The 27,883-nt window shown below is 38.0% G+C and overlaps 1 long non-coding RNA gene across 2 annotated transcripts in view; it reads left to right on the forward strand.

Moving 5' to 3' along the window:
• Positions 1-27,883, forward strand: part of LOC137041653 (uncharacterized) — a 145,389-nt gene that overhangs the window by 52,398 nt on the left and 65,108 nt on the right. Inside the window, exon 5 of one of the 2 annotated variants that reach the window (XR_010898133.1) lies at positions 3,188-3,294. The exons of the other annotated variant lie outside the window; for it this stretch is intronic. This is a non-coding gene — a long non-coding RNA (uncharacterized lncRNA). The remainder of the gene's footprint in view (positions 1-3,187; positions 3,295-27,883) is intronic. 2 annotated transcript variants of the gene reach the window in all.

A 27,883-nucleotide genomic window follows, 5' to 3' on the forward strand; every position in this document is an offset into this window, starting at 1 on the left:
TAACTGACAATGGGCAAAAGGGTGGGATGTGGGCGGAGCTTAGGTGATGCGATGACTAACAGACAGCGGATAAATAGCTATCCACCTGTCAATCAAAGTGGCCATGTCCTTGATCATGCAGAAATTTAAGCCTTTATATAATGTAAACGAATGAGTTATAAAAAAAAAAATGCATCCCCTCACAGTTGTTATGAAGGGCAAAATTAGCCGTAAAGACCAAACACACACTATGTACCAGGCTGTAAACAAGTTTTTTTTTCTGCTGTGAAGTTGGGCATTTTAACATGGGGCTCAATGAGATTCTGCTCCCTTCTGGAGCCTGTCTCTAGTGGCCACTTGATGAATTGCAATTTAAGTCACTTCCGTACTGGCTTCAAAAGAAACTGGGCGAGGTTGCTGCTTGGTAGCCCTGTGTGAGGAGCTCAGGCAGATTCGGCAGAAGCGGGACAGCAGGGAACGTGAGGTGAAGCGCTCTCCTCCAAGAGCACTCGGCAGGAGTGCAGCATTCTCATGTGCATGCGATTACAATGTACACAGGCAACCCCCTCGAGAGCTGCCTGTGCATGCTGCTCTCACATGCAAACAACGCACAGAGTGTTTATCCCCAGCCATAATGAAACATAATGAAATTAATTCTGAACTGTTGTTTACTTGTCCACAGTGGTGAAAACTAAAGACAGACACAAACACCAGTTTTGACAGACTTGAGCCCTATTTGCACAGGATTAGTATTATCTAGGGAGCTCTGTGATTTAGAAATGACTCCCCACATCTCAATTTTGCGTGGCGCATTCGCACGGGATAAGCAAAGCCTGTGATTTTACTTGGAATTTACTGACTTATCTCCCGGATATGATGTCAAGACTTATAAATGTTTTTTTGTTATAGATATAGCTGTATGAAATTATAAACAGTCATATGTATCGATATGGTTTTGATTGTTTTATAGTAATACAAATTATTTTGTTCAGTTAGAGAACGGACACTACAAATTATAAACTGAACTGAGCTCAGACCAGCGACAGGAGTCAGACTTTATACAGCGGAAGATTCAGTTCCGCTTCAGTTCAGACAAAAACCTCGCAACAATTATATACGATCCGTCTAATCCTGGCCAAATCACAGAGATGCCGATTCGAACAGGACTACTATTATTGGTGAAATATGGTAGGTAATTTGCGGTGGAATTTTTACTTTACAAATTACAAACATGGCCGATTCGCACAGGAAGACCCCAAAGCTGAATGTTTTCGGTGCAAGTTAGGGCTGTCAAAATTGCTCAAAAATGACATTCGAATATTCCCTCTAAAAAAAAACACGAATATTCGAACATCTGGTTGTGTATTACGTCAAATTAAAACAGAGACATCACTACTTGTATAGGTAGTCTATTTAAGTTTAAACATATTTGACGACGTATTACTTACGTGCACAAAAACAAGTAAATCAACTAGATGAAGCTGTTCTCTGCGGGTACATGAGCGATGAACGCCGCTGACGGTCTGGAGCTCACATCATAATGGCCAAGACTGCAGACCTCGCTCTTCTGCTCGTAATGGTTTAAAATGAACAAACATTGAGTGCTGATCAAGAGTTTTGTAGAAAAGCATTTTAAGGTTGCCTCTTGTCCCAAATATAGCACGCTTTATTTAGTGATTGAAACGAATATTATTAATATTAATTTAAGTTTTACAGCATAGTGAACGCTCAGCGAGTTCTGCTGTGGTAAACATCGAACTTTTTGTTTTAATGAAACGGTAACTAATCAGACCAGTGGAAGCAGTGCATTTATCCTTTCTTCGTGCAATATCTATACAGTAAGTACAGTAGCCTATTCTGGATGCCAGCCGAACTTAGCCCCGCCCACATAATTTTTAGGTCGGGCAGTTCGGTCTGGTCTTGCTCCATAGTGGAATAATCATCTCTGAACAGAAACTGTTCGGACCAATGAAATCATCAGGGCGGGCTTTAGAAGATGACGGACAGATGATCAACAGTAGCGTAATCATCACGTCATCAAAGGGGCTTGGATTATATCTGTTCAAATCTTAAACGGAGAGCTTGCATTCAACTTTATCTCTCGGCTCAACAATTTTACCTCCTACCGACCAAAATGCGAAGTACTTCCAGATAGGGCTGGGCGATATGGCCCAAAAAAATTATCAGAATAATAATTTTCCATATCAGTCGATATCGATGAATATCCCGATAAATGTAAAATCTTTATTTTGTCTCCTGAGTGTAAGATGTAGAAAACAGACAGTTAACTGTGGTTTTAAACTATCCTTTACTGTCGAAACATGAAAAACACTTCCCAAACAGGTGAACAATTTATTAAAACTGAGGTAGATTTATTTATTAAAATCTTAACTTTGGCCAGCATTTTTTTTACTCTACACTATACATCAATAATATCATTATATATACTTAATTGTGTAAGTAGTAAAACAATAAAAATGCAAATGGGCAAAAAAAATGAATTTTAATTTGAGAAACATTTTGAGTCCCCCCCCCCCCCCCCCCCCCCTTGCCTCACAGTGGATTGGTCCACCGTGCATTTCTCTCTCTCTCGTGCGCACACACACACACACACACACACACACACACACACAATGCATGCATCTCACTGACTGACACACACACCTCACCGACAGTGGGCTGGTTGGGGAGAGGAGAAGAGGAAGAGAGCAAAGTTCAGTATTTGTGGATCTCCAGTAAGGGCTGTCTAGTCTATCTTATTCATTTTAAACATCGAATTAAATTATTTCTCTTTACAGGCAATGCTGAGTCATTAATACATCACCAAAGACAAACAATTATGATAACGATGTACAAGTCCGATGTTTTAGTGATTATAGTTTGGTAACGTTAGCCTGTTGTAAGTCACCCACTACAACTAACAAGGTGATAAGCCTGCTCTGCGTGAATGTAGTTAATGTAGTTTTACCGCTGTGTTGGGCTCAATGTTTTCTGGAAGAACTTTGAAGAATCACGATAATTGAATAATTAAATTCCGCGTGATGAACCTATGATAAGCAGTCCACGCACGTTTTATGTCGGATGGGATCGCCAAAATATCTCCAAACCACTAAAGTTGAGCGAACTAACTTGTCAACGATATCCATGTCCTCCGAGCTTGTCGTGAGCTCTGAGTTTTCTTCATTCCCTCTCATTTTTCTCGCTCCAGTTCACGCCGATCCTCAAGCCTGTCAGCCACTGTGACTGTAAACAACACCACGTGCAGCACCCAGAAGCCCGGTCTGCAATGCGCATGCGCAGAATTACGCATAGCGCGTAAGTATTATATACACTGTAAAAAATGTTGGTTGTTTTTTGTTAGTTTAACTTAAAAAAGTAAGTTTTCATTTATTGAAAAGAAAAATTTGAGTTGATACAATGAAGGAAATTTGTTTAATAAATAGAAACTCAAAATATTTTTGTATCTGAACCACAAAAAAAATGTGATAAATCATTAAAATAGCACTATTTGGCATGTTTCACTGCGTCATCAGAAATAAAACACACACAATTACCCAACATGCTTAAAAAATCTTTTAATAATATTTTAATAAAGGTTGTCAAATCTCAAAAAATGTTCATTGTATTAACTCAAAATTTCAATGAACTCAAAATTTTAAGGCAACCAGGTAACTTTTTTTCTAAATAATTTTTTACAGTGTAGAGAATTTATCGAACTGTTGTTATCGTTTTATCGAGGAAAATTATAGCGTGATAATTATCGTTATCGTTTTATTGCCCAGTCCTACTTCCAGACATGGCTTTTTAGTTTTTGGAGGGTTAAAATCGCTTTCTCTGCTGCGGTCGAGTTGGGTTCTGCACTTTCTGTCATCTTCCATGCAAGACGCGTCAACTTTCAGCAGTGACTCCTGTGACCCGTCTCTGAACCCACTCGCAAATCAGACAGCCACGCCTCTACTACCGCGAGCGTTTTTTTCCCACTTTTTTTTGCGAATATTAATTTTCACCTTCGAAATTCATTTTTAAAAAACTATTCAAATATATATTCGAATTTAGAATATTCTTTGACAGCCGTGCAGGTGTGCTTTATATTTATCTGATAGATGACGTCACCTGCCTATGATGTTCCTTCACTCCACTGGACTGCCTCCATAAGTGCTTCATGACACAATTACGCAGAGGTGTTCCCACAGCGGTGACGCAGCTCGAGTTCCCTTGAAAGGGAACCTGCAGCTGTAGTTTGCCTTTTTATTGCCAAGTAATTTTGTCGGATAAGAGATTTTAACTTAATCCTGCACATGTCCAAGAATATGCACAGTCAAGCAAATAATCACACTGGACCTGAACATGAGCATTTCAACAGAAGCACAAACATGCCATGATGATGCATTTGGAGCACTTTTAAAGCTCAGACGCATCTTCTGTTATCTTCGGACAGAAACACTTTGCACTTGCGTCAGATGCTGACATTAGGTGTGTCGTCTGGCAAACGCATGTTTCTCCAAAGCAATCACATGATCGTTATCTCACAGCAGACAGCTTGCCTTGTTTCACGGTCAGATAGTTACAAAATAAATATTACCACGGTTTATATCAATAACTTCTGTTTCTAGTGCTCTGTCTCTCTCTTTATACACTACTAGACACTGGCTGTTTTAGCCAAGTTTCCATCACAGTGCAGGTTGAGTTTAACTTTACAGTTACGGAAGATATTTTATACAGCAGTTAAAATACACACAGACAGAATTATTCACGCACAAAAAATGCTTGATGAGTCACTTACAAACTTATATTAGCCTACTTGAATAATACACTTTTGCATTGGCACTGCATGCCTAAAAAGACTAAGATTATAAAATTAGATTTTTGTTGAAAAAAAAATGTAATGGCTGTCAATAGAAAAAGATGTTTGGAACCACATTGTGTAGTTCCAACATCCACAGAAAGTAAACAATGTCATGCTAAACATGCAAGACCACCATATGGTTTAACCATTGAAAATGAGGTAATTGGCTGAATTTGGAAAAGCTTTCTAGCATACTAGTACTATTGTTTTCCAGTATTAGGCAAAATATTAAGATAAAGAGACAAGATAAGAGCCATATGTTTGCCAATTGATCGATAACAAAACATTTTAAAAATACAAACTTAAACGTGTATGAATAAACTTTTTTTTAATAAACAGATAATGAAATAATATAAAACACTTATATAATTTCCATCTTTTAATTGTAAGTTCTACATTTGATCTAATATTTTAAGACCTATATACTGCAGTTCAAAAGTTTGGAGTCGGTGAGATTTTTTTAAAATGTATATTAAGCAAAAATACAGTAAAAACTGGAATATTGTAAAATATTATTACTATTTAAGTTAACTGTATTTTATATTTAATATATTGTTAAATGTAATTTATTCCTGTGATCAAAGCTGAATTTTCAGCATCATTACTCCAGTCTTCAGTGTCACATGATCCTTCAGAAATCATTCTAATAGATTCTAATCAGGAAACTTTTCTAATTGTTCAAAAGTTCAAAAGAACAGCATTTATTTAAAAAGGAAATCTTCTGCAACACTATACATGTATTAACTGTTACTTTGAATGCATGCTTGCATATTTTTATTTTATTTAATACAATTTAAGTAAAAATAATAATAATATTATATATACTAATAATAAATAAATACTGTCCCAAATGTTTGAGCACTATTGCATAAATGAAAACTCACCTACAGTGACCAATATGATATATATTTATAATGTGGACTTTGATGTAACCTTGTCTTTCTTGAATCACACTTTTTTCAGTGTCTGGGTGGCTCAAATAATGGAGTGTGACACACACACACACACACACACACACACACACACACACACACACACACACACACACACACACACACACACAAACACACACTGGTTTTGCACAGCATGCAGTGAAATGCTTCCTTTGGCATATGAAAGCGTTTCTCAGCAAAGGCTTTTCATCTCCACAGATGTGAACGATCGAGAAGGGTGAGACACGGCTGATCGACACAGCATGTGCACAAACACAGCATTCTAAATAAGATCACAAAGAAGCATAATTATTCATCTCCAAATAACAATCTATTTCACTGAAAACACACGGGGTCACAGAGGTCATCCAGGAACTTTTCTAACAGCCTTTGAACTTTTGAAATTGGAAATCAACACTTTTACTTCAGCAATACAAACATTCAGCAATGCTTATTCGTATGCGTGAATTGGATCATCGAAGGTCTACAGCAAAGGCATTGCTTAAAGGGGGGGTGAAATGCTGTTTCATGCATACTGAGCTTTTTACACTGTTAAAGACTTGGATTCCCATCCTAAACATAGACAAAGTTTCAAAAACTAATGTTGAACGTTTGATGGAGTATTTCTGTGTCAAAAATACTCCTTCTGGTTTCTTACAAGTTTCGGAGAGTTTTTTTCGAGTATGGGTCGGCTTGACGTTAATAGAGCGGAAGGTCCTTGTATAGGCCGTACGGGCTCTTCTCCCGGGAGGGTGCGCGCGTGACTAGAGCGAAAGAGTAAATGCACGCCCATAAACACTCTCTCAGGTGCAGATCCAGTCGTCCGTGAACACTTCTGTCGTTATAGTCCGCGCCGCGCTCCACTTTATTCCTATGGGTGACGTCGAGCGACTTCAACGCTTCAGCACAGCATTCCGGGAAGGCAGCACTGCATTTGAACCGATTTGAACGCAGAAATGACGGGAAGCTTCACAACATCGCTTCAGTCGCGTCTCAAAGTGGATTTCCACGCCACTGCTGTCACAGGACTTCACCAAATCATACCAAAGAAGTGTGTTTTTGACGGAGCGGTCCCAGCGATAAAGGTTCGGTCCTGCTTTGGAAGCAGCCGGTGAGTAAAACTGCTTCAAATGTCTGTGCTGTTGGCTATCGTCGCGTGAGTAAACATCAGTAAACGACACGATCGACAACACGGCGCTCGTTTTTTTCTGGAAAGACTCGGTACAGCCTATATTTCTTTTAGAAATATAATAAAACGAAAGACTTTTCGGAGATATGAAGGATGCAATACTACTCTATAGGTACTCAAGATTGACTGAAACTGAGTGTCTCCCCCCCCCTTTAATAAAGTGAGATTAAATACATAAAGTATATTTGTGTGATTTAGGCTGCAGGTTTGCGTAATATTCTGACTTTGTTCATTTTGAGGAACATTCAGTGAATTAGTTAAGATGAATAAGTGCATGTTCATATTAGTCAAGATCTACAATAAGCATAAGCAAACGCCTCTGCACTTACGATTACTCTCATCATGAGGACAGAAGAGCTTTCAGTCAATACATGGGAAAACAAAGCAACTTGCATTACTTACCTGAAAGAAAGAAAAAAGATATTTTGTTGTAAATTTTAAGTTAAAGCATTATTTTACTAGTTTCTAGATAAGATTCTGATAATACACTGAAAATAAGTCAAATAATCTTTACACACTGGAGTTGTGTAACGGCCTTTTGCATCCCAGCGTGTGCCACAGGCTCGATGGGTCATGGAAATACATCTTATATCAGCAGGGTTGCCGATCACACAGCAGTCAAGCTAACGTTTACCCAGGAAGCAATCAATTTTATGTGTTTGTTTATAAGACTCGATTGTGGGTACAAACAGAAGAATTTTAAACATGTATTAGAGTCTGCTTGTAAATGAAAGATGTTCCTGTTTCTCCCTGTGCCGTTTCCAAACGTTTAGTGCTTTTGCTGATGCACAGTGGCAGTAATGAGATGATTTACAGGGGACAGCACTACCACAAACTATCACTGACTTCATTCCCATCATTAACTGCTGCTTTGTGTTCGAGTACAAAAGACACAGGACAGCAGTGAGCAATCCAGTCTTGAACTGGAGAAGTTATCAACCTTTTGAGTGGTTTTTGGAATTTCAAAACATGGAAATATGATCTATTACGCAAGTAAATGAGTTGCAGATGAGGTTACAGTTACAACACGTAAAAATATATATTTTTTTTTAACTTTTAAGTCTCACAAATGAAATGGCAAAAGAAAAGTTAAATCAGAAATTGAAAGCATGTTCTTTATAGAAAATGAGCAAGTCATTATATTCAATGAACCGGGTATAGATAAATGTGTGGATGGGTAGATGGTCAACAGGTCAATCGGATGGGTGGATGGATGGTTAACAGTTGAATTGGATGGATGGATAAATGTATGGATGAATTAATTAATTAATGGATGGTCGACAGTTCAATTCAATGGATGGAGAGATATGATGAGTGACAGTTTAATCGGATGGAAGGGTTGATGGTTGGTCAACAGTTCAATCAGATGGATGGTTGGATGGGTGGATGGATGGATGGTCGACAGTTCAATTGAATGGATGAATGGATGGCCGACAGTTCAATTGAATGGATGTATGGATGGATTCTTTCCGCTAGTCTGAAAGAAGAAAATGTAAGCAAAATAGGCAAAAATCTCAAAATGGACCAGTCCATGCCTGTGGAATTATCAGATCTGAAATCATGTTTGTTGCTTAAACATTGCCTGCGAAGTATTAATCTCTTCAGCCGCCTGTTTCGAGTCAGTCTCAGTGACTGCATTTAAAAGGAGAATGCATTTCCTTTTGTAACAGCTTGTAAACTTGAAGGTCTGTCTTTGAGTTTCTGCTGAATTCGAAACAGATCACACTTTCCTCTGCAGTCATTCACCTGCATTTAAGTTTGTTTGCTACCTTTCTGCTAGAGAATTATTTTGCCTCGGCAACCAGAAGTGCTGTAACTATTTTGATAATTGATTAATAATCAACGTCCAAAAATGTGAATTTTATTACACCGTTTTATTGAAATAGCATGCCGTTCAACATCTTGCATTTCTTCGGGCAACCCGAGCTAAGTGTCTCAATCAAACCACAATCCTTCAGTAAATCAAGCCAGTTTGCAGTCGTAAGTTTAACCACACTACCTCACGCAATCAAAAAGAGTATAAAAAGGAGAAGGTATTACTTCCTTCGCTAATCTGCTGCTTTGTTTTGGAAAGTGAAGTGAAATGTGAAATATGGCTGTATTCCATCACTGGAGTTAGTGCATCAAGATGGGAATCATTTTCACGTGATGTCTTTGATTTCCACAGGGCCACTCCTCTAAAAATCACAACAAACAGAGAAAAGCGGCGAGAGAGAGAGCAATTAAAGATGTCAGTCAAAACAGAAGTCAGCTTTGGGATGCTTAGAACGTAACGGCTGTGCTATTAACCGAACGGGACTTTTCTAGTTGATGCTAATCGAAAAATGTGGTTGCTAAACAACTCAGGACCTGAAGAATAAATCATTGTGTTCATTATTAGGCATGAATTCACTAAAGGTTGCACTTCTTGTGCATCACTATACACTAAATGTACTGAAATGAATACTGTTCTTTTGAACTTTCTGTTCCTCAAAGAATCCTGAAAATTTTCTACAAAAAAATGAAGCAGCACAACTGTGTTCATTGATAAACAGAAATGTTTCTCTAGCAGCAAATCAGCATATTAGAATGACTTCTGAAGGATCATCTAAGTCCAAAGTTATGTTTACTTTCAGAAACACGGACAACCATAAATAAAGTTCAATTGTAGTCTTCATCTATAGAAATGGTTTGTTTCTGCTGTGCCAAAAGATTAAATAAGACATCTGTTTGTTTTACCTAATGGAGTCATTTTAGCAGTCGCTGGAGTCTTCGGTGTTCTTAAAGTTTCTTCCTCTTGGTTTCTGGCCTCCGTTCACTATTTCTCGAATCTGGATGAGGCATGAAATCTGTTTGCCTAAGGTTGTGCATGAAAAATAATCCACATTATGGTTCAAACTACACAACATAGCAAAGATGAAGGGTCATGAGACGCAATTTTAACAGATGAATGGCATCTTTAAAAGTATAGAATGCTGAGAAAAATAGCTACAAGTAAAAAACAATATCCGCGTGACAAACTCACAGGGTTATGTTCGGTGAAATGCTAGCCTAGAAATCTAGACGCACCCTAGCGGCAGCAAATTTAATTTGCCCGCAAGTGTCGTCTAGGAACTCTCAATACCATTCCGAGCTGTGTTCCTCAAAATCTGGACGGCCCAATCACATCATGTATAGAGTCGGCGGGCGGGGCCATAATGACGACGGCCGAGTTGCGTTTGCGTGCTTCTAGTAAACACAGAAACTGGCGAACGGCGGCGGTCTGGAAGACTTGGAGTTAAGCTTTTCTCTGAGAAAAGAACAAAGAGCGGCACTGAAGTCATTCTTAAAAAGGGAAGATGTCTTCGGAGTTTAGCCGACCGGATACGGTGAATGTTTAATCAGTCAGTGAGTTCTGTTTCACCTTCGTTGCTCTGATTGGTGTAGCGCTATCCTATCGCGTGCAGAGGGAGTTTGAAAGACAACCGTTTATCCGCCCCTCAGATTGAGCTGTCAATGGTGAGTTTCCAGACCAAACATCTTGATGTGGGTCTGGCTTGTCAGGCTAGTGAAATGCATGAAGGACATAAAGAATATATTTCCTTCTAAAGCCAATTTTTGTCCATGCAATGCTTTTGGCTGACACAACGACTTAATCGTTTGGGTTTCGCTATTGGCAGCACTGATTATAAGCCACATATCAACACACACAATTAAACTAATCAAGGCAGAAATACAATTCTCAATGTCTTTCCACAGGGACTATTCTCTGTTGTTCTTATATCAATTCTGTACAAACATCTGTACCATCATGTCCAGCAAGCACTTCATAACCGCTAGTTCTTTACTGAGCATATTGTTCTCTCCCGTCTATCAGTCAAAGCCCATCAGCTGTTCATTTTTTCAGTCTTTCAGCTGCTCCAACAACCATTAACCTCCCATTTTCGATTTTGTCATCATCAATATTCTGCTACTATGTTGCAGCAGGCCTTCAGTTGATCTGGCATGAATAAATTCACTCGTGCCAGACTTTGCAAAATCACGATGAAATACAAAATCAATTTGGTATTTTATGTTTACTTTGTCTAGCCTAATATTTACCTAGCCTTCAGACTCTATGAGAATAATGCATTTACGTTCTTAAATGATTGACTTGTTATTGTACCTCAGACATTATGTACTGTAATTGTACAAGCACATCCACATTTCTAGTTTACATTCTTTGGTTTAATGTGTCCTCGAGAATTGTTTGCATGATAAATCGTGAGCATTTCTCATGAGGGATGTGCAATAACAAAGTGCCATTTAAACGCAGGCGAAAGATTATAGTGCATTATAGTTGTTGTTACAATTATTCATGAGATCATACAATGAAGGTGCATTACAAGACATAATTAATGCATGGAAATACTTTATAGGGCAAAGAGTAAAACCAGTGTTACCAGATGGGCTTTAACTTTTCCCCCCGCCATTGACAGAATTCTCCGTCGATACATACTTTCACTGTTATGGTAGGGGGCGCTATTACGCATCTTCTAAAAGAGGTACAGAATTTCCAAATCAAATCACAGGCGAAGCAGCAGAAACAAGCAATATAAGCATTGCTTATGCACATGTAAAATAACGCGATCATCTAACATTAAACACCATATCAGACCTTATCAGCCTAATGTGCCTAAATGCCGACTCCGTCAAAAATTAGATGATATTGAACAAATGCTCTCTACACATAGTATACGTTCAGCAAAAACTTTAGCTTCAAATTCACTAAATCCCAGCGTCAGCCCATTCGGAAATACTGGTTTGTTCATTCTGAAAAACTGTTAAGGACGCCACTTCCTTTTGTCAGCAAAATCCCCTAAGACCACAGAAACCAATCAGAAGACACAAATCAAGTCTTATGTTTTCAAAGTGAATGACGGTGTGTGTATGAGCTGGCTTTCCATTGCAGAGCTGCAAGTTTCTATCATGTTTTGTCACATCAGTAAACACATCAGTGTTCCTTGTGGATCAGTTTCTTCATTGTATAGGCTACATTATGAATTCTGCATTCGTCATCTGCAAAGTTTCCAGTTGCATTTTTAGTGGTATTGCAATCTTGTTGTACAAAGAGGTTGACTAAGAGGTTTTTGCACAAAAAAAGCACACATGGACTTAGCCTTTTTCTGCAGCGAAGACCGTTAAATTAATCAAATACCAATGAATTGACTAAAGTGACATTTTTTTTAAATAAGGCATTTCAATAACTGACTAATAACCTTTACGTTGCCATTAAAAGTTAAGTGACTGAACCTAAACATAGGAGCCTGATTAAAACAAAAGTTCCTTTAAAAGAAAACATGTCAGATGGACTTTTGACCCAGGATGAGCTATAGGATTGTGAAGCTTTGGTGGTGTTAATGGACTCAAGCTACCACGACTATGTTTTGATCATCGTCTTTGACACACATTTTCTCAGCTTTTTATTAAAGGCGGGGTGAAACACTCAGAAACACTCAGAGTACCTATAGAGTAGTATTGCATCCTTCATATCTCCGAAAAGTCTTTAGTTTTATTATATTTATAAAAGAAATATGGGCTGTACCGAGTCTTTCCGGAAAAAAACGAGCGCCTGGAGGCGTATCGTGTGGGCGGAGCTAAAGAATGACGATCTTGCACAAAGCGTCCTCAAGCGTGGAGAAACCCAAGTATGCTATCGACCCATGTATGCTATCGATCGGATTCAGCTAATACGTGATCCAGAATCAGGCTGAAATAAATTGAACAGGAGAAACAGCAACAGCAGGACGTCCGTCTCTGTGGTATGGACTGTATTTAGTGGCCTGTCAACATTTGCGCTTGTTTACTCACAGTTTATGAGGACATGATTCGGTTTATGGACTATTGTATGCGACTAAACCTTAGCAGTAGCAAACAAAACGGTTTTGCACGTCAGACTAGTGTAATGTTATATAGAACAGCAATGGAGTAATCGCATTTGAATGACAAAGCACGCGATCGTGTCGTTTACTGATGTTTACTCACGCGACGACCCAACAGCACAGACATTTGAAGCAGTTTTACTCACCGGCTGCTTCCAAAGCAGGACCAAACCTTTATCGCTGTGACCGCTCTGTCAAAAACACACTTCTTTGGTATGATTTGGTGAAGTCCTGTGACAGCAGTGACCGTGGAGATCCGCGATGTTGTGAAACTTCCCGTCATTTCTGCGTTCAAATCGGTTCAAATGCAGCGCTGCCTTCCGGGAATGCTGTGCTGAAGCGTTGATATCACCCATAGGAATAAAGTGGAGCGGTAGCGCGACGAGTCATAAGTGTTCACAGACGAGTGGATCTGCAGCTGATAGTGTTTATGGGTGTGCATTTCCGCTCTCGCTCTAGTCACGGGCGCACGCACCCTACCGGGAGAAGAGCCCGTACGGCCCATACAAGGACCTTCCGCTCTATTAACGTCAAGTAAACCCATACTCGAAAAAAACTCTCCGAAACTTGTGAGAAACCAGAAGGAGTATTTTTGACACAGAAATACTCCATCAAACATCCAACATTAGTTTTTGAAACTTTGTCTATGTTTAGGATGGGAATCCAAGTCTTTAACAGTGTAAAAAGCTCAGTCTGCATGAAACAGCATTTCACCCCCCTTTGAAAATGTAGCTCTTTTAGGAAACTTACCCACATTCAAGTGTTAATAAATAGTGCATGAAGCTAGAATATTTTTTGGTTTCATTTAAAAGCAGAGGCTATGTTCTTTTTTTGCTTTATTGCATGTTCAGATATTCATCAAATTAATATTAATTTGGCTGACAACATTTTAAAAACGCTCGTAGGAAAAGTTTTCAAAAACAATAAAATGTCCTTTTAATCTGCCGGCCGGGATGTAAGAGTGTTTATACTATAAATACATCGTATTCATGCGCACTTATGAATGTGGTTGGCGCAATCAGATGTTTGACTGCATGAGTGTACACCTGTAGCACTGTCCAGTTGTGTTCGGATCCATTGTTAGCACCGGGTGTAAACGAGGGCTCTGCTTCTCGAATCGACTAACCGATTCCCAGCACATCCCAGACACAGTCCCACTAGAGCAGCATCTGGTCTCCATGCACAAGTCTGCAAGTCTGAGGACATGTGCTACGATTATTTTCCACCCCCCTCTCAGCGCCTAAGAAAACAGCACAAATGAAGATCGCTGTGTCACGGAACTTTACATTTCATCGAGTTAAGCGTGTGTGTATGTGCCTGTGTGTTTCTCTCTGAAAGCATTTTGCGACCGGTGACAGATTTGCAACAGTGTTTTTAATGTTATGTATTTAAGAGTCCTCTATGCGGAGATGACTTTTGAGATGTAAAATTTGACGGCACATCTGTAAACACTTTCAGTGGTTGGGAAAACAGCTTTGTTTCACCACTATGGAATGTGTTCACTTCCCTCTCGTTTGCACAGAGCCGACAGACACCTCGAGCACCTTCAAACAATCACAGAGGACATTTTGCTTTCTCAGGCGGACCTACTCATCACAAAAACACTCAGTGACAAGGAGGTCTTGTCTCATTCAGGACTCATTACCTCGCATCACTTCCCCATGAATCACGGGTCCTCTCAGAGTAAATGCTCGATCTCATCTCCATATGGCTCTCTGAGACATCCGTCTGAGTTTTCAGGTACATGATAACCGAGTGACATGCAGTCTGTCTGTGGTGTGATGGATGGCTCTTTCTCTGAGACCGTCGGCTGCGTCCCGGTGCCAAGACCATCTGATTTAAGAGCAGCATGCTGGCACACGTTCATGTTGATGGAAAAAAGCCTCTGGCTCAGAACAGAATCAGAAAGCAGAGTTCAGATCAGTAGGGGGCGCAATTTCCTTTTATTACCGCACAGAAAAAGGCTCCCAATCCTAGACATTAGCTCAGACGTCTGCGCACATTCTCTCATTTGGCTTGATTTTTGACCATTTTTCAGAATTAGCTGTCCTCTCTCGAAAACACCTCTGAAACAAAAATCATACAAAGTATACAATGACTGATCAAAGTTTCCTTTACAGTGTTCATTAAATCTATTTATCTATCTATTCTGTCTGTCTGTCTGAACTTCTCAACAATGACACTGTTATTGAGCTGAATAAACACTGAACTCAATTGAGCTGAATAATGACACTATTGTGTTTTGTAGAGCTGTTGTAAAGTTGTTTCATAATTTTTGATGCTTATGTAACCTGCTTGTTCCTGAACTGCCCACTCCAAGCAGGACTCGAACCCCTGCCCCGCGGCATGAGTAAATATTATAATGAGGCTAAGGACGTTTTTTTAGCCAGTTGAAAACGCTAAGCGATCTGCTGAAAACGCCTCGCTGTGGGCGCTTGAGTGTTTTGGCAGGGCAACATAAGTAAGCGTTACTAGTATCTCATTTCATAGGTAGTTTGTTTCTGTATTGATTCTCTATAAAATTGCCAATGCAATTCTTGTAATGCTGCTTGTTTTTATCTGTTGACATTGTACAGTATAAGCAGAATATGGCAGTTGGTTGTTGTATTTGTCCCATTCCTCCTCCACTGTGATGGGTGTAAAGTGACAGTGTTGAGCATTTTAAGTATTTTACTCAAAGTTGAACATTCTTCAACTCTCGGCGACCAGTAAAACGACAGATATAACGATAGATAGAATGACAGAAATATAGAACAACAGAAATATAGAACAATAGATAGATAAAAAGATAGAACGACCGATATTTAACGATGGATGGATATATCGGTGACACCCTGTGCTGGTATGAAAGCAATGGCGTTACACAACTGTGAACCACTTGGCGTTTTCATTTTCCATGAAGTCTCATATAAAAACTTGTTGGTAAACTGCAACAATAAAATGCCATTTCCTGAGGCTGCAGAAGGAGTTATAAAAATGCAGCATTTATGAAGTCATGAGGGGGAAACGGCCAGAAATAGTTTTTCTTAATTCTTTAAGCTTCCCATTAGTGAATGATGTCACAATACCAGGAGCAATTATGCCGCTTTAAACGGTCGTGTGCTGGCATCGGTTTACTAACACGGAAACAACATGCAGAGCAAGAATCCTTTACTGGAGCCAGATGCTCATGTTTCCAACCTAATTACTGATGTAATGAGACTCCACCAATTAAAACAGATTTAAACTAGGTAGATGTTTGCCCATGCTAAAGCGTTCTGAGTGGTCAATTCTGTATGGCTTCGGTGCCTCCTTCAACGTACGTTTATGGGATTTTTTTGCTGGCTTAATTATCTGCCAGGTAAAAAAAAATTACTTTGAAATATAATAGCATACCGTTCCTCAATAAGCTGCATGACTTGATATCATTCATGTCTATAGTAAAATGAAAGTGTGGCCAAATGTTAGTACTTAAACCGTATCCTAACAAGACGCAATGCAACGCCACAACAGGATAAACGCTAGGCCTATGTTTTCCATTTTAGTTTAACTAGCCACGTCAATGATGCGTAACAATTCTGTTTAAGAAATGGGTTATGACATTGCGGCTCGACATACAAAATATGACAATAGTAATCTCAGGTACTGTTTATGTATTTTAATGTTAAAAACATCTATATTCGTTTGAATATAATTTTTAGGTTTATAGCCTACAAAAGTGACAATGGATAAATCACCTCAGATCTTGAAAATAAATATTGAAAATACAGACTCTGACTGTATTCTATGACAAACTCTGTTTCAGTAACTGTATGAATTTTTAATAATATTAAAATGGTGCATTACTTATGAATTTGATTAGTTGACATGTACAGTGTGCTTGCAGAAAGACTCCACCCACACTCGGTTCTGATTGGCTATGCTTTTTAATTGATTCGCTGCGTCTCATAGTCGTGGTGTAGATGGACATTTTGGTCTCTGGACTGTAAAAAATGATGTGTTCAATAAGTTATGACATGTTTTTACATTGTTTTATCTCATCAAAATAAGTTAAGAAATGTTAAACTTTTTTGTATTAAAAAATGTAACTCATTTTTTAAAGTCAGTTTAACATAATTTAAGTTGAAATAACTTAAACATCCAAGTCGATTGTACTGCAAAAGTTCAAAATTTGCCTCTTTTTTTTTTACAGTGTGGAATCTTTTTGCATGATTAAAACACGGTGTTAGGGTACAAATTAAAAATAACCCTAACCCCTGGTTCCACAGACCAAGTTTAAGATTGTCCCAGACCCAGTCTAAAATGCGTTTTTTTCCCTAAGGCATGTTTATAAAAGCTATCGGACTATGGCCTAATCCTGCCTTAATCTAAGCCTTGTCTGTTAAACCAGGCCTAATTTCTCACCAAAAAATGTCAACAAATCTGAATCTTTTATTCTAAAGGAGCTACGTGTTCAACTGATCTCAGACAGTCTCTATCTCTGTTTCTGAGATGAGGCGGTTACTGAGCTAGTTATCAAGAACATGTTTTTGATTAATCCAACTGCAGTTTATCTAAATTAGACGGCAGCTGTCATCTAAATTAAACAGAAGAGTCATGTGAGAGTATAAATGTAAAATATGGAGAGCAGTGGCAACCACATGAACTCTCTCTCGCTCTTTCGCTCTCTCGCTCTTTCGCTCTCTCGCTCTTGTGCTCTCTCTCTCTCTCTCTCTCTCTCGCTCTTGTGCTCTCTCTCTCTCTCTCTCTCTCTCTCTCTCTCTCTCTCTCTCTGTCTCTGTCTCTGTCTCTGTCTCTGACATTAATTAGCTTGATTACAGTGCTGTCACTTTTAACGCTTAACCTACGGTCCTCTGCGTGGTAAAAGTTGGGACAGTTATGTAGACACATTTGTAAACAACATGGATAGTCTGTCTCAACTTCAGCTTTAGATTCAATATTTTATTCGTAAATGTTTACTGTAAGCTACTTTCTGATAGCTCCGTTAATATAAATAGCCTAATGTGTGGATGAATTTATCAGCAACTGTGGGCAAATGGGCACATACATTTTTTGTGTGATTTAAAATAACTAAAAAAAAATCAGTATCTGCATTAAATGCAGGGTAGGTGATTTGCTTCAAAAACATTTAACTAAGTGAAGTGGTCTAAATGTATTTATATGAATTTATATCGTCTGTGAAAGGCGTAGGACCATAAAATGTTTGTCCTATCATAGACCTTTTCCTATCTGTCAGTCAACATGTTTTTTTACATAACCTTTGCACAGCCATCACACGTCATCAGCGTTTCATGCTATGCAGAGATAGACAGACGTCAGTCACAGAGCACCACAAACGAAACGGCAGCTGCCTTTTAAAGTTCCTCCTCAACCAAAACAACCAGCTTATTAATACATGAAGCGGTCCATGACTCAAATTTGCTTCAATGGCAACACAAATCCAAGTGATACCTTGTATCAATGTTATATACATTGTCATATCGACAAGCGCTAAACCTTGTATAGTTTTGATTGGTGTTTATTTAGAAGCATCCAATTATACAGAATATAAGATGGTAAATATTTAATTAATGAGTTTATAGAATATATAGGTTATGATTTCCCCCCCAAAATTCCACATTGACTAAAATTAACATTTATTTTTTTCAAAACGTTCTTCTCTCAAAAGTATAAGCATGTACATACATGTTGCTCAATTTGTGCTGAACACTTTTTGCCATTAATAAGTTTATAAGCAACAGAAAAAAGCATGAATGTCACTAATCTGATTTAATGTTTTAATGTCCACACTGTGCTTGAGCCAACTGTTCGGATCCGATTTGTGTGTCCATGCAGCTCTGTTGCAACTGCAGTGCGTGTGCGGCTTTATTCAGCACTGTCGTTTCTGCCGGTTTCAAAACGGGTCTCCGTTATACTGTCATTTTCTGCTTGACAAGCACTTTGCTCAACACAACCTCGTTTCTGAAGCGATTTTCAGCATGCACAAAAATTGGCTACAGAGGCAAAAACTTCTAAAAGGCCCCAAAGCTGGCTCAGACCCATAGAGATTAACTGCAAATCCACAATCCATTTGCTTCTCTTTTCTCTAGCTTTTGGCAGTCTTTAAAAATATACTTCAGATTTACCACCAAATCTATTCGTACAGTCAAAAGCTCTGTCCCATTTTAGGTGTTTTGTGTTTCCCGCGCCATTAACTTATTGCTAGCCTCTCTGAAAATCACTTACCCTACCTTTAATGCACCAGGTCGAGAATGTTTATTGCTCTGAAATTTCACTTTTATTATTCAGGAGATGTATATGCTGCATTCCTATCTATTGGATCTCCAATTTTTCTCCGAAGTCCTGTGAAAATTCCCAATATCTAAACCTGATGATCTGTACCATTCACTTTTAAGAAAATAAAATGCATCAGTGAGTCAAAGTTCCTGCATTTTTTTTCCACCTGCAAAACAAACGCCAGCATTGCACAACATCTTTCATCCTCTGCAGTTCGGTTGCCTGAAGAATTCTTTGTTGATAATCATGCACCTGCAAAGCCATTCATTTTTTATTTATTTGTGCGATGGACAGCTTTTATGATCGGATGTCAGAGATTCCAAGGTAAACCCCAAATCCAACTTCAGATATGAATGGGGTTCAATTGAGTATCAGCTTCATTGCTCCTAACATAAATAAAGCCCCATTTCCACTAAAATTACCTAGAACAATTTGTCCCAGGAAGTTTTTTCCCTCAGACCTGATGTTGTCTGCATTTCCATCGCGGCCTAAAGTACCTTGAAGATTATTCCTGTGACGTAGGATGTAGTCTTTCCAGAGCCCACTGGATTTCGTCCTATGCATGTAAACTTAATAAAGCCTGAACCTCGTAATCAGCCCATTGGTCGTATATTTTTTAAACTCCATTGTTTATTTGAATAGCAAACAACTCTTACTGCACACATCACAACAGACTTTTAGTTTGAAATTAAACGTTGCGTGAACTCAACCAATCAGCATGTTCAGCGCCCAAGTCTCACCCCCAAAAGTTCCTGAACTTTGAAAAAGTACTACCTTTCAAGCAGGCCCGTTTTTAGGGGGACATCTTTACTAGGGCTGAACGATATATCATTATCATATCTATATCTAGATATGAACTTTCAAGATATTACTATCGAAAAAAGCAACGATATAGACGATATAGATTTCCCCTGTCTGCGCTCGCCCTGCATACAACTTTGGCAGTCACAACAGTTTACCACACAACAGTTCTGGCAGTTTACCGCTAAAGCCAGCGCGTTTCCATGGTGACGTTTCATTGCTTGTCACGTGACACACCGCAGCAGCAACAGCGCTGAATGAATGATGATCTGCTTTTATGTAATTTTTTCCTTTTTATTCAGAATATTCACAAATGTGTTACCTATGGCATGAAATATCTGATATTCCGATTATCAAATACATGCAAGTGGAGGTATATTGTTGTTTAAACACCTTTATAACGATCGCGTTAGTTGAGCTGTATGTGCGATGGGCGCTGCCGTGTTAGTTTGTGCCGCAGACGCAGTTTAGAGAATCTGTTGGATTTACAACCTCTCTGTTTACAACACGTGAATTCATTCCACTTCTCCCAAAATACTTAAAAGTAAGTGACTGGTGAACTGGGAATAGAGTAAACATTGAAGTTACTTACACAATGTGTATCTGATATGAATAAAATGTGTCGAATTATAATGGAAAGGATTATTTTTACCTCTTCCATAGACATCAGTGTGTATTTTACAAACTCTAAATGTATTGTTTGTTTAGTACTTATGTGAATTTATATGTTTGAAACCTAAAATAAACAGTATGTGGTTGAAAACACAGAAAAGTTGTGATATATGACAGCTCTGAGCGTGCCTGTCTCGGTCTTATTTTCTGAGAAATGCTTGGTTTTCACCGAACACGTAGTCATATCGTATTGTATCGAGATATCTGGCATGAAAATCGAGATATTAAATTTTGTCCATATCGTTCAGCCTTAATCTTTACCCGGAACTTCATTTAGACCCTGGTTATTGCGGTCGAAACACCGAGCACCACCCCAAAGTCCCAAGATTCTGGGGACAGTTCCTGCAGTGGAAACGTGGCTCAAGCTATACTGTATGTCAAAATTATTCTAATTTGTATCTAAGTTACAGAGTTATAAAATTAATTTGGGTAGCAGCTTGGGTCATTTTTTGTTGGTCGTTCATTGACTTTTGATTAGAGTTATCTAATCTGAGACATTGTTGAAGCTCTAAACACACTTTAATCTCCATGCAGTCTGGGAGAAGAAAAAAAGAGCTACTATTATCTCTCTTTTTTTCTTCTCCCAGATTGCATGGTGTGTCACAAATGTCATTTGTGAACTTTGACTGAATTAAAATGCTCTTTTGTGCATGATTCTGTGCCTTTCTTGTTTCAATCTTACAGTGGGCCGAATGAGTAAATAAGACTTTTAAGGCTCTTGAGACATTTTGTGGTAAAGTAATTTTAGTAACATCTGCTTAGTGTAAATTCCTCTCAATGCATGCAACAGTTTTGGCAATAAAACACATTAAGCTTTGACAACTGCTAAGACTTTGCGGACACATTCTGGAGATGAAACTTGGCAACTTACACTGCCCGGCCCCCCCAAAAAGTCGGTGTTTGCATTTAAATGGGCAAATGCTTAAGAGTCTATGATTTGGATCATTATTGCAATGATTATAATGTTTCTAGCATATTGTATGTTTGGCAACAGTTCTTTTAACCCTAATTGATGAAGTGTGTAGCTTTTCATTTTTTAATCAACCGTGTAGGAAGACACACCATGGCCATATTCCAGGATTCATCAGACTCAAACTGTGAGAAAATGGTTGTGAGGGAGCATGAAAAGTCATTTCCACGCATGGATCGCCACCTCTGCTTAAACGAGTCCAGACCTTAAACTCATTGAAAGTCTTTGGGATGTGCTGAAGGAGACTTCACAGAGAGCTGGACTCTTGCATTGTTGAATCAAGCTACTCATCTGAAGTAAAATAACTCATCTGAAGAAAAAGTCAGATACTTAAATAAAAATGTCACATGAGGCCTATTTTGTGAAAACTACACTGTGACTAAGTGATGTTACAGTGTAATTACACAAATAAGTACAGTGTAACTAAGTAATAATACAATAATATAGTATTATTGCTATATTATTGATATCACTTAACTACAGTATAAGTTGATGATTTAGTTTAGGGTTAGTTACTTCTAAATATACATAATTTACTCTAATTTACCCAAATTAGTGTTTTTATTAAAGGGAGGGTGAAACACTCAGTTTCAGTCAAATGTCAATCTTGAGTGCCTATAGAGTAGCATCCTTCATATCTGCATCCTTCATATCTCCGAAAAGTCTTTAGTTTTATTATATTTATAAAAGAAATATGGGCTGTACCGAGTCTTTCCGGAAAAAAACGAGCGCCTGGAGGCGTATCGTGTGGGCGGAGCTAAAGAATGACGAGCGCACAAAGCGGTGACTTCCTAAAGCGTGGAGAAACCCATCGCTATCGATCTCAGCTAATAGATATGATCCCGAATCATTCGGAGGCTGAAATAAATTGAACAGCAGAAACAGCAACAGCAGGACGTCCGTCTCTGTGGTATGGACTGTATTCAGTGGCCTGTCAACATTTGTGTGTCTTTACTCGCAGTTTATGAGGACATGATTCGGTTTATGGACTATTGTATGCGACTAAACCTTAGCAGTAGCAAGCAAAACAGTTTTGCACGTCAGACTAGTGTAATGTTATATAGAACAGCAATGGAGTAACCGTTAGCGTATTTGAATGACGAAGCACGCGATCGTGTCGTTTACTGATGTTTACTCACGTGACGACCCAACAGCAGAGACATTTGAAGCAGTTTTACTCACCGGCTGCTTCCAAAGCAGGACCAAACCTTTATCGCTGGGACCGCTCCATCAAAAACACACTTCTTTGGTATGATTTGGTGAAGTCCTGACAGCAGTGGCCGTGGAAATCCACTTTGCGACGCGACTGAAGCGATGTTGTGAAGCTTCCCGTCATTTCTGCGTTCAAATCGGTTCAAATGCAGCGCTGCCTTCCCGGTAGGGATGCGCGATATACCGGTACTGGAAAAATACCGGTATATATTTTATTTAAAACGGTACGATATCATGATTTGGCACATTTCGGTATATGCTGCTGTTCCGAAGTTCACCGCTAGATGGCAGCGCTCTACCCAAACTGAGCCGAAACAACCCGCAAATGTGACAACAACATAGACGGACAAAATGGATAAAGCAGTTGAATCTCACTCAAGATGCCCAAAACGAATTAATAAAGAGAGGAGTAGAAGTGACATTTGTAATGACTTTGCTTATAAAACTGATGAAGAACCATCAAACCTAGCCAAGAAGCATCTGTCACTATCCTGACTTTAAGCCTTCTGAAGAGATCGACAGGTCAGTGAATCATTCAAACCATCTCATTTAGACATTTATTTTCTTTTAACACTGATCAACGCACACACATAGCCTAACATAAGATCGAATATCACAATCTCCAGCGTTCGTTTCAACAAATGACATTTAGATCTCATTATATTTGCACGCTTACTATTGCACTATTTATATTCGCGTTAGACACACCCGCCTGTGTTTATGTGAATACTCACTAAAGACGGACATTTGTACATAATTCTGTGTATTTGACTGTTTAAGGAAACTTAATGTGTAATGTGCGAGCGTGACTAAGTGACAGGCGTGTGTGTGTGTGTGTGTGTCGTTGTTATAAGCTCATGTCTCCTGTAACTGTTATTACGAAATGCTATAAAATCACTTGCATGTTCAAATGATTTCCGTTATCCATCCCGAGACGAGCGTGAAATGTTGAATAGGATTATGCAGATTGCTTTAGTGTAGTGCGATGTCTTTTGAAACCAGAAGCAATTTGCTAATTTTGAGAGATTTTTGCTGAAATTATTTCTCACAAGAAAGTTTTCAAATGACTGATTTGATGTGATAAGCTTTGCTGATTAATTTACTAATAAACATTTGTGGTAATTTCCCACTTTATAAACTCAAAACTTGCATAATTGTTCTCATTCGCGTCCAATATACCCGCGCTAATATCAGACCTTGTGGTATCGATTTAATATCGGTACTTCGGTATTAGATTGTGGTACCGTACCGAAGCCAAAATTGTGGTATCGAGCCATCCCTACTTCCCGGAATGCTGCGCTAAAGCGTTGAAGTCGCTTGATGTCACAGATAGGAATAAAGTGGAGCGCGGTGCGGAGTGTTTATGGGCGTGCATTTCCTCTCTCGCTCTAGTCACGCACGCGCCCTACCGGGAGAAGAGCCTGTACGGCCCATACAAGGACCTTCCGGTCTATTAGCGTCAAGCCGAGCCATACTCGAAAAAAACTCTCCGAAACTTGTGAGAAACCGGAAGGAGTATTTTTGACACAGAAATACTCCATCAAACGTCCAACATTAGTTTTTGAAACTTTGTCTATGTTTAGGATGGGAATCCAAGTCTTTAACAGTGTAAAAAGCTCAGTCTGCATGAAACAGCATTTCACCCCCCCCCCCCCCCCCCCCCTTAAACCTACACCGCTAAAAAAGCATATTCCTGAAGAAGGATTTTCTGTTGTAGAGTAACTTGCTAACACACACTCCTCCCTGTCATGTCAGCACTCAACAGAGTAAAGCCTCTTTATATTACATGACAACACACTGGTGAAAGAAGGAATACTTCTCTTTGTGTCAAAGCCAACAGACAAGCATATACCTGAGCGGTGGAGGGATTAAGAGGATTTGTTCAGACGCGTGTGCGCGTGAATGTGGGACCGAGTGTCTGCGTGTGTGTTTTGTGTTGGTTTAGCACATCAGAGGCTTGTAGTCGTGGAGCAGTTGTAAAATCATCATTCTGATTCAGACCATGCCAGCTGTGTCTCTCCTCCAGCATATGGGCAGTTCAGCAAGCGAAAAAAAAATTGATCCGCACGCCAGATATTATGCCACGAGGGGTGTAGCTAATTATCTAGGTCTTACACAACCTCTGTAAAATTACATGAAAAATTACCTTTTTTTGTGTGTGTGGCTAATTTAGATCTTAGAGAAGACTAAACGGGAACGCTTCTGCTCATTTATTTTAATAATCGTCAAATACTGTTAAATAAAGGTAATTACATTATACTTTATATTAATGCTACATTATTCATTTTATATATTTTTAATTTAAATATTAATTATACATCTTAATACATTCCTACATTTCTATTTTGTGTAATTTTTCATGTTTATTCGTTTTAATTAAAAATGTATTGATATATTACTACTTTCTATGTCATGTACTTTCATGTTTATACATTTTAAATTAATATATTAATTATAAATCTTTACTAAGATACAATATTACTATAATATGTAATTTTTCGGGGTTAATTAAATATATTAGTTAATATAAAATATTGCTACATTTCTTTTTGTAGATATTTTTTATGTTTATAAATTAATTATTAATATTAAAATATAAATTCTAAATCAAAATTGACAAACTATTACTACATTTCTATTTATATGTACTTTTTCATATATTTTAATTTTTAATTAAGTATAAATTATAAATCTTAATATAACATTAATACACATGTACTTTTTTCATGTTTATAATTTTTGAATTACAATTAATTTAAATCTTATAATATTACTACAATTATATTTCATGTAATTTCCATATATATTCATTTTAATTAAAAATGAATTAAGTCTTAATATAAGCTATTTCTACATTTATATTTGATGTATTTTTCATGTTTATATTTTTTAAAATTCAAATATAATTAATATTTTAATTAAACAATTATAAACATAAGTATAAAATAGAAAAGTAGTAATAGTTTATATTGACATTTAAAATATTACTACTTTTCTTTTTCATGTTTATAATTTTTTAATTAAAATATTATTTATAAATCTTAATATAAAACATTACAAATTTTTTATTTCATGTACTTTGTTTATAAATGTTAATTAAAAATGAATTATAGTTCTTAATACATTACTAAAATTTCTATATGTACTTTTTCATGTTTATAACTTAATTTAAATATATTTATTATAAATCTTAATATAAAAATAAAATAGACCTTTTAATTTTTTAATAAATATTAATTATACATATTAATTATATAAAATTGTACACATTTTTAATGTAATTTTAATGTATATATTTTTTTATTACACTCTAAAACTCTTTAAAAACAACCCAATGTTGGGTCAAATATGGACTAACCCGGCAGTTGGGTTGTTTTAACCCCGCAATTGGGTTGTCTTAAGCAAATATTTTACCCAACCGCAGGATTAAAACAACCCAATCGCTGGGTTAAAGCTACACTGTGTGATATTTTCCCCCATCTAGTGGTGAAAAGATATATGACCATCCAGTGAATAATAGTTTCTGTTCCTCTCAATTTCGATTTCGTTTCAACTCCTACGGTGGCCGATTTAGTCGTGGCTTCCAGTTTGACCTCTTCGGTGAGTGTTGCTTCAAGTGATGAGGTTACTTTTGAAAACGATTATAATTTGCAGTTAATTAATTTGCCAAATGATCTATGATCAAATTAATCTATGTAAAATGAATAATAGTTTTACGTTTTCGTTATTTTTTTACCATTTCATTGCTAACATCAGCTATTAGGTTCCCAGACGAATGCCAGCTAATCTTAGTAAAGGAACTTTTATCAGTGCTATCGTTATTCTGTATATTGTACGACGTCACTAGCGTAAGGCAAACAAATTATAATGCAATTAAAATATTAATCTCATGTTATCCGTCATAGAACACGGATTTATGTTATAAGGTAAACAATACTTTTTCATCATTGACAATAATAATAATAATGCGTTCGATTTATATAGCGCTTTTCAAGGCACTCAAAGCGCTTTACATTGAAGGGGGGAATCTCCTCTTAAGAGTGAAAGGGGCTTGACGCGAGGAAAACTATCCTAGACGTCGTTCTAGTGTTATGCACAGCACACCATGATATAATTAGCCAAGCAACAATAAAACTTCCAATATTCACAAATTGGCTGAATTAATATATCCTGTCGAGAAGAAAGCAGGCAACGTCGGCGTTCTTTTTTAAATCGTTGCTCCTCATGAGCTCTTTCCATCTTGGAAAGGCCACTCCAATATTTACTTTTGTCTTGTTGATTTGCCCGTTGCGTTGCCGTCTTAATTCTCTTTTTTCCGCTTCCTTGGCGACTCTGATACATATCCCGCTATGTTACTAGGTCCCCGACCCGGGTCGAATTCGGTAATCAATTCCGGGACGTGGTTGCTTTCACACAGAAGGCGACCCGGCAATGTTCCGGGAATATTGCGGGTCCGACGTGCAGTGTGAAAGGGGCTTAAGAGTGATCCTCCATCATCATATAGCAGCCTCAAGCAATCCTCCTCTTCACATTCGACACAGTGCCATCGAGTGTTAAAACGCGAAAAGCGAAGCTTGAATTTATGGGTATGTCCCTCTTTGGCAAATGTACTTTTAAGATGGAGGAGCAACATGGCGACCGGCATCCGAACCCCTCACACGTATGTATTTTCAATGGCATATTATAAAATTACGAGAATACTTTATTACTTGAAAGAAGTAAATATACATTAATGAGCACATATATTTTTGAAAGAACTAAGTGATTTTAGCTAAGAATAAACTAAAAAAGTTACACAGTGTAGCTTTAAAACAACCCAATCGCTGGGTTAGTCCATATTTGACCCAACATTGGGTTAAAACAACCCAGCATTTTTTAGAGTGTAGGGCCCGAGCATTGGTGCTAGGACTCTATTGCTCTGATTATTAAAATGTGTATTTATTTAGCAAAGATAATTTGATACATGCAAAGAATAGATGCTGCTCTCCAAATGCAAGGACAAGGAGTGGACCATATAATATTGAAAAATGGTGGTTCACTTCTGCAAATTATGATGTCTGATTTTAAAGAAATTGTGAAATGTACCAGAATAAACTGCTTTTGCACAAACCAAGAAGACATGAGGGGTTAAAACAAGCCTCCAGGACG

The sequence above is a fragment of the Pseudorasbora parva genome, chromosome 15 (assembly GCF_024679245.1).
Source record: "Pseudorasbora parva isolate DD20220531a chromosome 15, ASM2467924v1, whole genome shotgun sequence".
Lineage (NCBI taxonomy): Eukaryota > Metazoa > Chordata > Actinopteri > Cypriniformes > Gobionidae > Pseudorasbora > Pseudorasbora parva.